The following is a 15,188-nucleotide window of genomic DNA, read 5'->3' as shown; positions in this document are numbered from 1 at the left end:
CTTCTTAGCAGAGTATCTCAAGAATGGAAGAAAAGGTATCCAACGTGCTCAGCCCCACTATGAAGCTAATTTATAGCTTTCAAAGCTATAACCCAATTATAGCTAAGAATGTTGGGAAAGGGCAAAGGGAGGGGAAAGGGAGGGGCAGGGAGGGGCGGGGAGGGGGGAGGATGGATGGAGGGAGGGTGATTGGTGGGACCACACCTACGGTGCCTCTTACAAGGGTACCTGTGAAACTTACTAAATGTAGACTATAAATGTCTTAACACAATAACTAAGAAAATGCCATGAAGATTATGTCAACCAGTTTGACGAAAATATTTCAAATTGCATATAAAACCAGCACACTGTATCCCATGACTGCATTAATGTACACAGCTATGATTTAATTAACAAAACAAAAAAGAAGAAAGAAATTTATTCCCTGAACTTATTTTACTTAGGTTTTCCTTTTTTTTTTTTTTTTTTTTTCCAGTTTTTGGTAGGGGCCGAGTTTGAACCCACCACCTTCGGTATATGGGGCCAGCGCCCCACTTCTTTGAGCCACAGTTTACCAGTTTTACTGAGTTTTTAAAAAGTCATCATCACCTGGTTTTTTTCAGAGCAGCAAAAAAAAAAAAAAAATCAAACTCAATCACTTCTTCCTTCAGGGTGTCTTATTTATCTTTCCAGGCCTACGTTCCAGCCTACAGAGCACAGATGAGCCTGGCTTTCTATCTGCTTCTGCTCACAGCTGTCCTGCTTTAACTCAGGCCTCAGGCTCCCTTCTTCAGCAAAACACCTCTTTAACAACTTCTTGCCCAGCCTTTACTCCAACTCACTGTCCCCACTACCCTGAACACGGTCCCTTTTTCTTTCCCAAATGTCTCTATTTAACATCTTAAGATCTAATATTTATTAATTAATTAAGCAAAAAAGGTAGAATAAGATAGTTTTCCACCTGTTTATTTAATAAAGATTAAAGAGACATTTTCATACACTTTGGTCTGAAACAAAATCTGCATAATCCCTATAGGGTTAAACTTAGCAACGTGTACCTAACTTTTTGAATGTGCAGCTATGACCTAACAAATCTAGCTCTTTTCCTAAGGAATAATTGGACCAGTGAATAAAGACAGTATACGAGTTATGTTTGCTGTTTCAAAAAGTAAAAAGGTATAAACAACAAAATATCCAAAAGTGAATTTGTTAAATTATAGTACAGTCCTGTAACAGAACACTACATGGCTATCAAACAGAAAGAAAGGCGTGGCACCCGTTGCTCAGTGGTTAGGGTGCCAGCGGGTTTGAACCCAGCCCAAGCCCGCTAAATAACGACAACTACAACCAAAAAATAGCCAAGTGTTGTGGCGGGTGCCTATAGTCCCAGCTACTTGGGATGCTGAGGCAAGAGAATTGCTTGAGCCCAAGAGTCTGAGGTTGCAGTGAGCTGTGACACAGTGAGTCTCTGTCTAAAAAAAAAGAAAAAGAAAGAGAGAGGGAAGGAAAGGGATGAGGAAAGGAATGGAAAGAAGGCAAGGAAACAGTATCATATTAACCCAATAAGGGCAGCAATAGCTCAGCGAACATTTAGATAGAGTGTCTGCTTTGTGTTCCCAGACGAAGAAGAAGGTGTGGCCACCTGTCCCCGTCAGCCAGATGCAGAGACGGGGATTAGATCCACCAAAATGTATTTGACAGAAGGCCAGAAACGCTGGAGAACAGTGAGAGCAGTCTCTCCAAGTCTGTTCTGCCTCAGTTACAATTCTGATCATTTTTATAATGGGAATCCCAGGAAACAAACCTGGACAATTTTAACTTTATCCGATAGACAACAACATCAAAGTAATCTTCACTCTAACGATGCAAAATGCTTAATCAACATAAAGGTGATTGTTACTTTAACAAAATATCTAAGAGAATCATTAAAGAAAACATCATGACACCAAAGTAAGCTGTACTCTACTGATACCACACCTGTTGTCCATGTGCCTGCTTCCTCGGAGTCTCCTGAGACAAACAGCCTCACAATGATGGTGAAACCTTAGCAAGCTAATCATGGGAGGTGTGGGAATGAACCAGAGCTGAGCAGACGAGGTCAGCTGTGCTGCCTCAGCCGAGCTTCTCAGACTCCCCCTTGCAGACTGCTCTGTGGCTTCATTTGTGCAAAGCGCTATTCCACCATTCTAAGCACTTTTCACTTATGAACTCCATTAATCCTCACAATACTCATATAAGATTTTCCTGCTAGGCTCGACGCCTGTGGCTCAAGCGGCTAAGGTGCCAGCCACATACACCTAAGCTGGCAGGTTCGAATCCAGCCTGGGCCCGCCAAACAACAATGACGGCTGCAACCAAAAAAAAAAAAAATTAGCCAGGCAATGTGGCAGGCGCCTATAGTCCCAGCTACTTGGGACGCAGAGGCAGGAGAATTGCTTGAGCCCAGGAGTTGGAGGTTGCTGTGAGCTGTGATGCCACGGCACTCAACCCAAGGGGACAGCTTGAGGCTCTGTCTCAAAAAAAAAAAAAAAGATTTTCCTGCTAATTTCTCCTTTCCCCCCAATTCAAAGTAACAGTGATGTATTGCTGTGGAGAAGACTAATATTTCAATTTAAGTCTTTTTGTCCTTTAGGATTATCCTAAGCAGGTAGAAATGAAGAAAAATAGAGTACATTTTAAAAATATGATTTGGGGATCAAGATCAGTAGAGAAATAACAGACAGAAAAATATCCCCCCAAAAAGTAAATATTTAACTTTGACTCTTTGTTTTTAAAAGAGACTCGCTTTTTTAAAAAAAAGTCTCACTTTATCACCCTGGGTAGAGTGCAGTGGCATCACAGCTCACAGCAACCTCCAACTCCTGGACTTATGCGATTCTCTTGCCTCGGCCTCCCGAGTAGCTGGGACTACAGGCGCCTGCCACAACACCTGGCTCTTTTTGTTGTTGTTGTCCTTGCAGTTTGGTTGGGGCTGGGTTTGAACCCGCCACCCTCGGTATATGGAGTCGGAGCCTTACCCACTGAGCCACAGGTATTGCCCAATATTTAACTTTGATAGAGCTTATAGTTTGAGAAATTTATATCAAAACAAGCTAACTTCCAACCATATAAGCTAACCAGCTAAATTTTTGTATGAAAAATTCAGAAACTTAAGCTGGAAGCTGTGGCTCACAACTATAATCCCAGCACTCTGGGAGGCCGAGGCAGCTGGATTGCCTGAGCTCAGGAGTTCAAGATCAGCAAGAACAAGACCCCATCTCTAAAACTAGTGGGGCATTGTGGTGGGTGCCTGTAGTCCCCACTACTTGTGAGGCTGAGGCAAGAGGATTGCTTGAACCCAAGAGTTTGAGGTTGCTGTGATCTGTGATGCCACAGCACTCTAATGAGGGTAACAAAGACTCAGTGTCAAAAAAAACAAAAATCCAGAACTTTTGTCACAAATATACCATAAAGTACAATGATACAGATTGTATTCTAGAGTTAACAGAGTGTAGTTAATACAGTTTTCACGATGCTTATTGAAGCATTTAGAGAAAATGTCATCACAGAATACTGCCCTGCATGATAGAAAAGCAAGGTTCTAGTTTTATCTCTCAGTTCTTAAATGTGTTTTGAGCTGTGTCACTTAAATACAGAGAGAGAGATAATGCTACTTTCCTTAAAGAGAGATTGAGCGTTGGCCAGAAGAATCCCACAGTCTCTCCAGTGTGATCATCATCTTACCACTCATCTCAGGCATCAGCACAGCACTCCCCAGACTCTGATTCAGGAAATGCTAGATTCACACAAAAACAAAGCCCTCCAAGATACAACGTGAAATGCTTCACGTCACGTGGTCCTCTTGGAGATGCAGATGCAGGAGACTCAGAAACTCAGCAGTAAATGAACTCATGTGATTTCGGGGGTTTTGTTTGGTTAGTTGGTTGGTGTGTTGTTGTTTTGGTTTGGTTTGGTTTGAGAAAGAGTCTTACTCTATCGCCCTGGGTAGAGTGTCATAGCACCATAGCTCACAGAAACTCAAACTCCTGAGTTCAACAGATCTTTGGGCCCCTGCCTCCCAAGTAGCTGGGACTACAGGCACCCACCACAATGCCCAGCTAGCTTTTCTATTTTTAGTAAAAGCAGGGTCTCACTTTGCTCAGGATGGTCTTGAACTCCTGAGCTCAAGCAATCCAACCACCTCACCCTCCCATACTGCTATAATTATAGGCCTTAGCCACCACATACAGCATTTTGGTTATTGTTGTTTATTTATAGTATCAGAATTTTCTCAATAAAAAATAAAATGATGATTGCCTAAACTCATGGGTTCAGATCAGCCTGAGCAAGAGCAAGACCTTGTCTCTAAAAATATCTGGGCACTGTGGCAGGTGCCCATAATCCCAGCTACTCAGGAGGCTGAGGCAAAAGAATCGCTTGAGCCCAAGATTTTGAGGTTGCTGTGAGCTGTGATGGCACAACATTCTACCGAGGGCCACAAAGTAAAACTGTCTCAAAAAAAAAAAAAAAAAAAGAATGAGGAGCCTCAGGAGGAATAATAAGTCACCCTCCCATTGCTGTGAGCTGTGACAGCCCGGCACTCTACTAAGGGTGACATACTGAGACTCTGTCTCACAAAAAAAAAAAAGTCATCCTCCCTTCCCAACATTCCCAGAAAGGGAGAAGCCCCGCCCTGGCCACGAAGCTTCCTAATAGCCTCTTCCAGTTAGCTTTTAGTGGCTTTTTATGGACAACCCGTGATCACCACACATTTGAAAAAAGCACTCAGTAAGAGCAAAAAGAAACTGGAAAAAGAGAAATAATAGAAAAAGTCAGCAATCATAATATTCTCAGAAAAGATGTGGAATTTTGTTCCAAAATTCAGGAACAGAATGCCCTGGGGGAGGGGGGAGGAATCAGTAAGGAAAAACAAAACTTCCTGTGAACTAAGATATTTATTACCTGAAACAAAGGTAACCCAAGAATTAGCAATAAATTACTCAAGCAAGGCTCACAGCGCCCATAGCTCAATGGTTAGGGCACCAGCCATACACCGAGGCTGACAGGTACAAGCCAGGCCCAGGCCTGCTCAACAATAATGACAACTGCAACCAAAAATAGCTGGACATTGTGGCAGGCGCCTGTAGTCCCAGCTACTGGGGTGGCTGAGGCAAGAAAATCGCTTAAGCCCAAGAATTTGAGGTTGCTGTGGGCTGTGACATTACAGCACTCTACCAAGGGTGACATAGTGTAACTGTCTCAAAAAAGAAAAAATTACTCAGGCAAATATCCCAGATCCTTGAGTGTGGCCTTTTGACCGAATCCAAATTTTATAGAACAAATTATTTTAATAAAGGGATCTGTTCTGGGAGATTCAGATTCAGTCACGGGGCCTCACTAGGGCATCTGAGGGGACACAAGTGGCCTTCAGGCCACAAGTTCCCGTCTAACACAATCAAAGACACAATCAAAGACATCTTGAGATAACGCGGATAGCAGAGCTATCTTAGTGGAAGAACAGGGAAAAGCCTCTTCCTTTGAGAAACAACAGTTATAAAGGAAACCACTAGGACAGCGCCCTCTCCTCTTACTCTCCCAAAGGAGAGAAGAATAGGTGGCAGATGGCAACCAAGAGCCGCTCACACTCGGGAGAGGACGCTGCCCCTCCTCCTCCTGGTTTCCAGTGCTCTGTACATTCAGAGAAACTTCTCCCATAACAACCTACAGAAGTGATCCCTGAAAATATAGTCTCTCTTTTCATTAGACAATAATTTTAATAGATCTTGCCATAACAAAAAGAAACCACATACTTGAATGGTTCCAAACATAAGACACATCCAGAAAAGAAGAATGCTCAGAGGATGAGAACGGGGAGTGACCTCAAATAACATAAAGTTTGGGGACAGATTGATGGCAATATGCTTAAAACAGACAGAAATGATAGTTCTGGCCGGGCGTGGTGCCTCATATCTGTAATCCTACTACTCTGAGAGGCTGAGGCAGGTAGATTGCTTGAGGTCAGGAGTTCCAGATTAGCTTGAGCAAGAGTGATACCCCATCTCTACTAAAAATAGAAAAATGGGCTGGGCGTAGTGGCAGGCACCTGTAGTCTCAGCTACTCTGGAGGCTGAGGCAAGAGGATTGCCCAAGTCCGAGAGTCTGAGGTTGCTGACGAGCATTCTACCCCTTTACCTAGGGTAATAGAGTAAGATTCTGTAACAAAATAGATAGGTTCAGCACCCATAGCACAGTGGTTATGGTGCTACCCACATGCACCGAGGCTGGCATGTTCCAACCCAGCCTGGGCCAGCTAAACAACAATGACAACTGCAACCAAAAAATAGCCAGGCATTTTGGCAGGCACCTGTAGTCCCAGCTATTTGGGAGGCTGAGGCAAGAGAATAGCTTGAGCCCAAGAGTCTGAAACTGCTGTGAGCTGTGACACGACAGCACTCTACTGAGGGTGACATAGTGAGACTCTGTCTCCAAAAAAAAAAGAAAGAAAGAAAATAAATAAATAAATAAATAAAGAGGAATCACTTGAGCCCAAGAGTCTGAGGTTACTATGAGCTGTGATGGTACCACAGCACTCTACCCTGGGGTGACAGAGTAAGACTCTGTCTCAAAAATAAGTAAACGAATAAATAAATAAATAGACATGCTTATCATAATCCCTAATTTCCACTCTCCTGCCCCTCCCCAATACAAAATCATTCTAAAGCATTTTTTATATATCCTTGGAAATGTAAATATCTGCAAAATCTGAGATGAGTTTTCTGTATGTGTATGATTTTAATTTACATTTATAGTATGACGCCTCGTATCCCCTTCCGTTTTTTTTTTTTTTTTTCATTCAACACTGTTCTGAAGATCCATTCAGGGTGCAGTGTGATCCTACGGTTTGGGCATTGCCGCATCTGGCTGCAGAATAATATTTTTAGGATGCATTTGATTCTTCCATCCCCTGATGGAAAACTCTTTGTTGCTTCCAATTCCTAACCAGAAACAAAAATAAATTTACTTATTTATTTTTGAGACAGAGTCTCACTCTGTCACTGCAGGGTAGAGTACTGTAGTGTCATCATAGCTCACAGCAGCCTCAGACTCTTGGGCTCAAGTGATTCCTCTTTGTTTTATTTATTGATTTACTTATTTATTTATGGAGTCCACTCTGTCACCCTAGGTAAAGGGATAGAGTGCCATGGCGTCATAGCTCACAGCAACCTCAAACTCTCAGGCTTGAATAATGTTCCATTACATGAGATTTCTCTGAAGTTCAGCTCCTGTGTCAAGGGACAGATACTCCATGTTACCACATACTGCAACTTTGCTCTCCAGATCGGCCAGGCCCACTTATGCCCAAGCCAGTCATGCCTGAAGGCCCTTATTTCCCCATGTGGACTGACACAGCCGTTTTCATGTCGTCCCTTTCCATGCCAATTCTTCTGCCAGCTGCATGCTTCCAGCTCTTATTTATTTTGGATGGGCCATTTCCCTCCAAGCACAACCACATAAATACAACACCCGATCACCTGTTCACATCAAAACAGGTGACCTGCTGAGAAACAGAAAGAGTACAACCTGCCCACCTGTTGTCCGTCGGTCGGGCTCCCACAGCAGACCAGCCAACAAAGTAACAAAAAAAAGTGTCCGACATCTTCTGACGTCAGAGTGGAGCAGGAAAATCATCAGAAAGGGTTTTAAGAGCAACCATGTGGTTCCCACTTTAGAACATTGTACCAGACGTGGGCTGTTCCTCTCCTAGATTGTCTCAAGTCACCCCCTCAGCACCAAGAGACTGAACTGGGATGGCACCAGGCTTAACTGGGGCACTGGCCTGAGAAAATCAACCACAGTTTCAGTTCATTAATCTGCTAGAAGCTGGAACCAAGTTGGAGATGAGGAGAAAACTTCCCTAGCTGTGTGCTTCCCACTCCAACGTTTACTAACTCCACCACCAGCAAGAGGGCCCACAAGCTCCCTTGACAGCTCATAACAGTGTCCCCAGGACGGGCCTCACCAAGCCCCATTCCTGCCTGCGGGGGCCACCACACAAGCCCACAACCCCAGGGCACCCCTAGCACCTGGGCTCTCACCCGCTGTGGCTCTATGCAACTCCCACATCCCCTTCTCTCCCTCCGCACCCCAAACCTTGCCCTGTGCCCTCTGGGACTCCCTCAGCAACAACCCTAGATCCCCACTATCCTCTCCGAACAGCCAATCAGTCACCTTCCTGCTGTAGGGGACCCCTGGCTCTCCCCGCAACCCTCCCACCAGGCTGGGGGAGAGGAAGGAGCCCTCCTTAATCTTTCCTATCATTTCCAGACCATTGTTTCCTGAAACTCCTGTGACTCTCCTGCCAGAATATTCCACAGAGCGGCTCCACTCACACAGACCCTGCAGGGGCCTCGTTCACTCCTTAGAGAGTTGGGCACTGGCCTCGCGTCTTTCTCTCCACCGCTCCTCCCATGGTTATTCTCAGAGATTTCCTTCCAAACCCTGGCCTGTCTGCTTCTTGACTTCCTCTCCCACAGTAATCATGTCCTCCAGCCACACACTCCCACACTGTCCTTGTCGTCTACAACAATTGCACCCTGTGCTCATGACCTCAAGCCTTCTCTCCTCTGTTCACCACTTCCTGCTTCCTGTGATGCCAGGTCATTCGCTCTAATAACCCCGAGAGAGAGAGGAAAAATTCTTTTTTATTATTTTTATTAAATCATAACGTTGTACATTGACGCATTTATGAGGTTCAGGGTACTGCTTTGATATACAATGTGAAATGCTTACATTGAACTAAGTAACACATCCATCACAATTATACTCATTTCTTAATAATTTTGAAATGTACCATTGCATCATGCACATGAGGCGAGGTCCCCCCAAATACCTTCCCTCCTCCCATATCCATCCTCCCCTCCCCTCTCTCTCTTCTTCCCTTCTACTTTCTGGACTATGGTTATGTTTTGCTATTCCAATGAGTGTGTAGGTGATTATATATTGATTTCATAGTAGTACTGACTACATTGGATACTTTTTTTTTCCATTCTTGAGATACTTTACTAAGAAGAAAATGTTCCAGCTCCATCCAGGTAAACATAAAAGATATGAAGTCTCCATCTTTTTATGGCTGCATAGTATTCCATGGTGTACATATACCACAATTTGTTAATCCATTCATGGGTCAATAGGCACTTGGGCTGTTTCCATGTTTGACTATTATGAATTGGGCTGCAATAAACATTCCAGTGCAAATATGTCTGTTGTAAAATAATTTTTAATCATCTGAGTATATACCTAGTAAAGGAATTGCAAGATCCAACGGTAGGTCTACTTTTAGTTCCTTGAGTGTTCTCCAAACTTCTTTCCAAAAAGGTCATATTAGCTTACATTCCCACAGCAGTGTAGAAGCGTTCCCTTCTCTCCTGATCCATGCCAACATCTGTAGTTTGGGGATTTTGTGATGTGGCCTAATCTTACTGGAGTTAGATATCTCAAAGTGGTTTTGATTTGCATTTCTCTGATGATTAAGGATGATGAGCAATTTTTCATGTGTTTGTAGGCCATGCACCTGTCTTTATCAGAGAAGTTTTTGTTCAAGTCTCTTGCCCACATAGAAAAGGGGTTATTTGTTCTTTTCTTATTGATTAGTTTGAGTTCTCTGTAGATTCTAGTTATCAGACCTTTGTCAGAAGCATAACCTGCAAAAATCTTCTCCCATTCTGAAGGTTGTCTGTTTGCTTTACTTACTGTGTTCTTGGCTGTGCAAAAGCTTTTTAGTTTAATCAGATCCCAGGAATGTATTTTTGGTGTTGCTTCAATTGCCCAGGGGTCCTCCTCATAAAATATCCTCCCAGGCCAAGTGTTTTCCCTGTACTCTCTTCTAGTGTTTTTATAGTCTCATGTCTTAAGTTTAAATCTTTTTTCCAGTAAGAATCAATTTTTGTCAATGGTGAAAGGTAGGGGTCTAGTTTCAGTTTTCTACAGGTCACCAGCCAGTTCACCCAGCACCATTTGTTAAACAGGGAGTCTTGGGTGGTGCCTGTGGCTCAGTGGGTAGGGTGCTGGCCCCATATATCAAGGGTAATAGGTTTGAACCCAACCCTGGCCAAACTGCAACAAAAAATAGTCTAGCGTTGTGGCAGGCGCCTGTAGTCCCAGCTACTCGGGAGACTAAGGCAAGAGAATCATCTAAGCCCAGGAGTTGGAAGTTGCTATGAGCTGTGATGCCATGGCACTCTACCAAGGGTGATAAAGTGAGACTCTGTCTCTAAAAAAATAAAAAATAAATAATAAAAATAAATAAATAGGCTCGGTGCTTGTAGCTCAAGTGGCTAAGGCACCAACCACATACACCAGAACTGGGAGGTTCAAATCCAGCCCGGGCCTGCCAAAGAACAATAACAACTGCAACCAAAAAAAAGCCGAGCACTGTGGCCAGTGCCAGTAGCCCCAGCTACTTGGGAGGCTGAGGCAAGAATAGCACTTACGCCCAGGAGTTGGAGGTTGCTGTGAGCTGTGATGCCACAGCACTCTACCCAAGGCAACAGCTTGAGGCTCTGTTTCAAAATAAATAAATAAATAGATAGATAGATAGATAGATTAATAGGGAGTCTTTCCCCCAATGAATATTTTTGATAGGCTTGTCGAAGATCAAATGATGATAAGTAGCTGGGTTCATCTCTTAGTTCTCTATTCTGTTCCATACATCTACTGCTCTGTTTTTGTGCCATTACCATGCTGTTTTGATCACTGTAGATTTATAGTATAGCCTGAAGTCAGGTGACATGATACCTCCTGATTTGTTCTCATTTCTGAGTAATGTATTTGCTATTTGAGGTTTTTTCTGATTCCATATAAAATGAAGTACTATTTTTTCAAGTTCTTTAAAGTATGACAGTGGTGCTTTAATAGGGATTGCATTAAATTTGTATATTGCTTTGGATAATATGGACATTTTAACAATGTTGATTCTTCCCAGCCATGAGCATGGTATGTTTTTCCATTTGTTAATATCTTCACATATTTCTTTTCTCAGAGTTTCATAATTCTATTTATAGAGATCTTTCATGTCCTTTGTTAGGTAAATTCACAGATATTTCATCTTCTTTGGCACTACGATAAAGGAATAGGGTCCTTGACTGTTTTTTCAGCTTGACTATTGTTGGCATATATAAAAGCTACTGATTTGTAAGTATTGATTTTGTTTCCTGAGACGCTGCTGTATTTCTTGGTCACTTCTAAGAGTTTTGAAGTTGAGTCCCTGGGATTTTCCAGATATAGGATCATATCATTGGTGAAAAGTGAGAGTTTGATCTCCTCTGACCCTATTTGGATACCCTTGATCACCTTCTCTTGCCTGATTGCGATGGCTAAACTTCCATTGCTATGTTGAATAGCAGTGGAGACAGTGGGCATCCTTGCCTCATTCCTGATCTGAATGGAAATGTTTTCAATTTTCACCATTCATTATGATATTGGCTGTGGATTTGCTGTAGATGGCCTCTATCAGTTTAAGAAATTTCCCTTCTATGCTTATTTTCTTAAGTGTTCTGATCTTGAGCCTATAATAGCCAAAGGGGGAACAAAATTGAATGACATGCACTACCTGGTTTCCCGACTGTCTGTGATCAAGGCAACGTGCTGTACGCATGAGCATAGGCACACAGGATGATGGCACATGGTAGAATCTGGAATTGGAAGTTAAATCAGGCTCATGCCTGTAATCCTAACACTCTGAGAGGCCAAGGCGGGTGGACCACCTGAGCTCAGGAGTTCGAGGCCAGCCTGAGCCAAAGCGAGATCCTGTCTCTAAAACTAGCCCAGCCTTGAGGCGAACGCCTGTGGTCCCAGCTATTTGGGAGGCTGAGGCAAGAGAATCACTTGAGCCCAAGAGTTTGAGGTTGCTGTGAGCTAAGTACTCTAGTTTGAGGTGACAGAGTGAGATTCTTTCTCAAAAAAAGGAAAAATAATAAATAATCAAGCTAGTAAGTTCATTAAATGGGGAAATGACAGTCTTTTCAACAAATGGTGCTGGAAGTAATGGATAGACATAAGGGAAAAAGATGAACCTTGACACTTACATTATACCATACAAAAAATTAACTTGAGATAGATCATAGACCTACATGTAAAAACTTAAACAGTGAAATATCCAAAAGCAACCACAGGAGAAAAATCTTCTCAACATTAGAGTAGGCAAAGGTTTTGTAGCTAGGACACAAAAAGCACTAATCATAAAAGAAACATATTGATCAATTGGATTTGTTCAACTTTAAAATTTCTAGCCTCTTCAAAAGTTTCCATTAAGAAAATAAAAATACAAGCACTATCTTGGGGGAAGAAGTTTCCACAGGCAAGTTTACTAAGGCCACAAACTCAGGAAACGTTCCCATCCACTGGAAGAAGGTTCCATAAGGCAGGTTCCTGATTTGTTTTTCCTCTTACTTTGATCAATATGGATTTTACTGTAAATTTGCTGCCATCTCTGCATGTGCAAACTTTTTTCTTTTCTTCTGCACACGGGAAGAAAAAGAGTTGCTTTGGGCCACTGTTAAATACACAGACACTAGCTAAAGCTGATGAGCAAAAATAAAAAAAGGTCTGTGTATAATTTTCACGATATCCAGATAAACAAAATAGTTCTCAAAGAATCCACATGCAGCCTGCAGGCGCAGGTTGGACACTCCTGTTACCATTGGTGGCATTCAGCAGCAGTGATCTAACCCTTGCCTGCTCCTTAAACATGGCTTTTATACAGCTGGGTAACAAAGCCAAGTGAGGATGACCCCTGAGTTCACTTGGCTTGTCTCAGAAATCAGAGACAAGGAGCCCTTCCCCAAAGTATGAGTCTGTGGCTATGTGTGTATTCACTTACATGTTTATTTTTTCTTATTTTATAAAAGCAATGCATGTTCATTACTTAATAATTTGAAAAAGCACCTCAATGATCCAGAGCTTATTGGTTGCAAGTGACAGAAACTCAGTTCAAATAGCTTAATAGAAAGATTTTGGGGGCCAGGCATGGTGGTTCATGTCTATAATCCTAGCACTCTGGGAGGCACAAGGAGGTGGACTACTTGAGCCCAGGAGTTCAAGACCAGCCTGAGCAAGATCATGATCCTGTCTCTAAAAGAAAAAAAATATGGCTCGGCACCTGTGGTTCAAGTGGCTAAGGTACCAGCCACATACACCTAAGGTGGCGGGTTCAAATCCAGCCCAGGCCCGCCAAACAACAATGACGGCTGCAACCAAAAAATAGCTGGGCGTTGTGGTGGGCACCTGTGGTCGCAGCTACTTAGGAGGCGGAGGCAGGAGACTTGCTTGAGCCCAGGAGTTGGAGGTTGCTATGAGCTATGATGCCACAGCACTCTACCCAGGGGGACAGCTTAAGGCTCTGTCTCAAAAATAAATAAATAAATAAATAAAAATAAAAAATAACCAGGTGTTTTGGTGGGTGCCTGTAATCACTGCTACTCAGGAGGCTGAGGCAAGAGGATCACTTGAGCCCAAGAGTTTGAGGTTGCTGTGAGCTATGATGATGCCATGCCACTCTACCAAAGGCAACAAAATGAGGCTCTGTCACACACACACACACACACACACACACACAAAACTGTTGTTTAATTATATACTCATCTTTTCTATAATTAGATTTTGTTCAGTAATAGCAAAGAAGTCCCCTGGTTCCTCTACTAGTAAGTACTTTTAACAACCATGGACATTAAGATATCCAAAAGCGGGGCAGTGCCTTTGACTCAGTGAGTAAGGCACCGGCTCCATATACCGAGGGTGGCAGGTTCAAAACCGGCCCCAGCCAAACTGCAACAAAAAATAGGTGGGCATTGTGCCGGGTGCCTGTGGTCCCAGCTACACAGGAGGCTGAGGCGAGAGAATCGCTTAAGCCCAGGAGCTGGAGGTTGCTGTGAGCTGTGATGCTGCAGCACTCTACCACGGCGATAAAGTGAGACTCTGTCTCTATAAAAAAAAAGATATCCGGCTCGGCGCCTATAGCTCAACCGGCTAAGGCACCAGCCACGTACACCTAAGGTGGCGGGTTCGGATCCCCAGCCCGGACCCGCCAAACAACAATGATGGCTGCAGCCAAAAAATAGCCGGGCGTTGTGGCGGGCGCCTGTGGTCCCAGCTACTTGGGAGGCGGAGGCAGGAGACTCGCTTGAGCCCAGGAGTTGGAGGTTGCTGTGAGCTGTAATGCCACAGCACTCTACCCACGGGGAAAGCTTGAGGCTCTGTCTCAAAAAATAAATTAAAAAAAAAAAAAAAGATATCCAAAAGCTGTACTTGAAATGCAGCTCTGAGCGGCATCATGCTCCTCCCAGCATGCTGTGTGGTTCTCATTCACGTCTTTGGCTGTGGGGATAATGCTCTGTGGATGACATGAAGATAAAACTTAATGTGCCAACTGTGTGTGTGCAAGTCAACCTTCCCCTCTTTAAACTAAGCCTCGAAATGCTAAAGCCACTTTCTGCATTTCTCTAAAGAGATTAAGAATGCTGACACAGGCCCACAGAAGATGCAAACACACACACAAGTATATCCACATTCATATACAGTCTATTTTAAAAATTGAGTCTTTTTTTACTTTGTTAAAAGGAATATTACCAGGGAAGTCCTTAAAATGACATCTAAAATTGCATTGTTTTTTTTTATCAAAGTGACAAAACTTCAGTTTGTGTGCAATGTCTTAAGAATACATCTATCTGTGAAGACCCATCTGCTAGTAAAGATTTGACCGTGACTCCTACATACGGCATCATCATTTTTGCCATAACAACAGTATAATTTCTAGGAACAGTCCATTCCGAGAGCCACCTGAGCCCCCATCTCCTTTCCAATTCTGTGATGAGCCCATACGTTTGCTGATTACCCTTCAGGTCTTGGATCCAATTTAACATTTGGTTGGTGGCAGTTGTAGGGGAAAATGTGGCACAGCAGATTGGAAATTTGCAAACCTCCTGGAAAAACTCTTTGCTAAGCCTGTGTCAAATATGCCTGAGTAGGCTGTGGCAGCTGCAAACTCCAGGCGCCCGGGGTGCAGATGGTGTTCCTGTCACCTGGCCAAGGGTTGGCTGCGTCTCTGGCTTCACGGAGCCCTTCAGCCAACAGGGCTGGGCCCTCCTCGTAGGGCACCTGCGTGCCGTTCCAGTCACTGCCACCCAGCACCGCAGAGCTGGCACGGGCATGGTGGCAGAGAAGGGCACAGACGGCAG

General features: G+C 43.5%; 1 pseudogene; it reads right to left on the bottom strand.

Annotated features, from left to right (window-relative positions):
- Window positions 1–5,520: 5,520 nt before the first annotated feature.
- LOC111726616 lies at window positions 5,521–5,710 on the bottom strand (annotated as a pseudogene).
- Between the last annotated feature and the right edge of the window lie 9,478 nt (window positions 5,711–15,188).

The sequence above is a fragment of the Otolemur garnettii genome, unplaced genomic scaffold, assembly GCF_000181295.1.
Source record: "Otolemur garnettii isolate 467f Iridium unplaced genomic scaffold, OtoGar3 scaffold00073, whole genome shotgun sequence".
Lineage (NCBI taxonomy): Eukaryota > Metazoa > Chordata > Mammalia > Primates > Galagidae > Otolemur > Otolemur garnettii.
The sequence above is the reverse complement of the archived record's forward strand: the minus strand, read 5'-3'. Positions and strand labels throughout refer to the sequence as shown.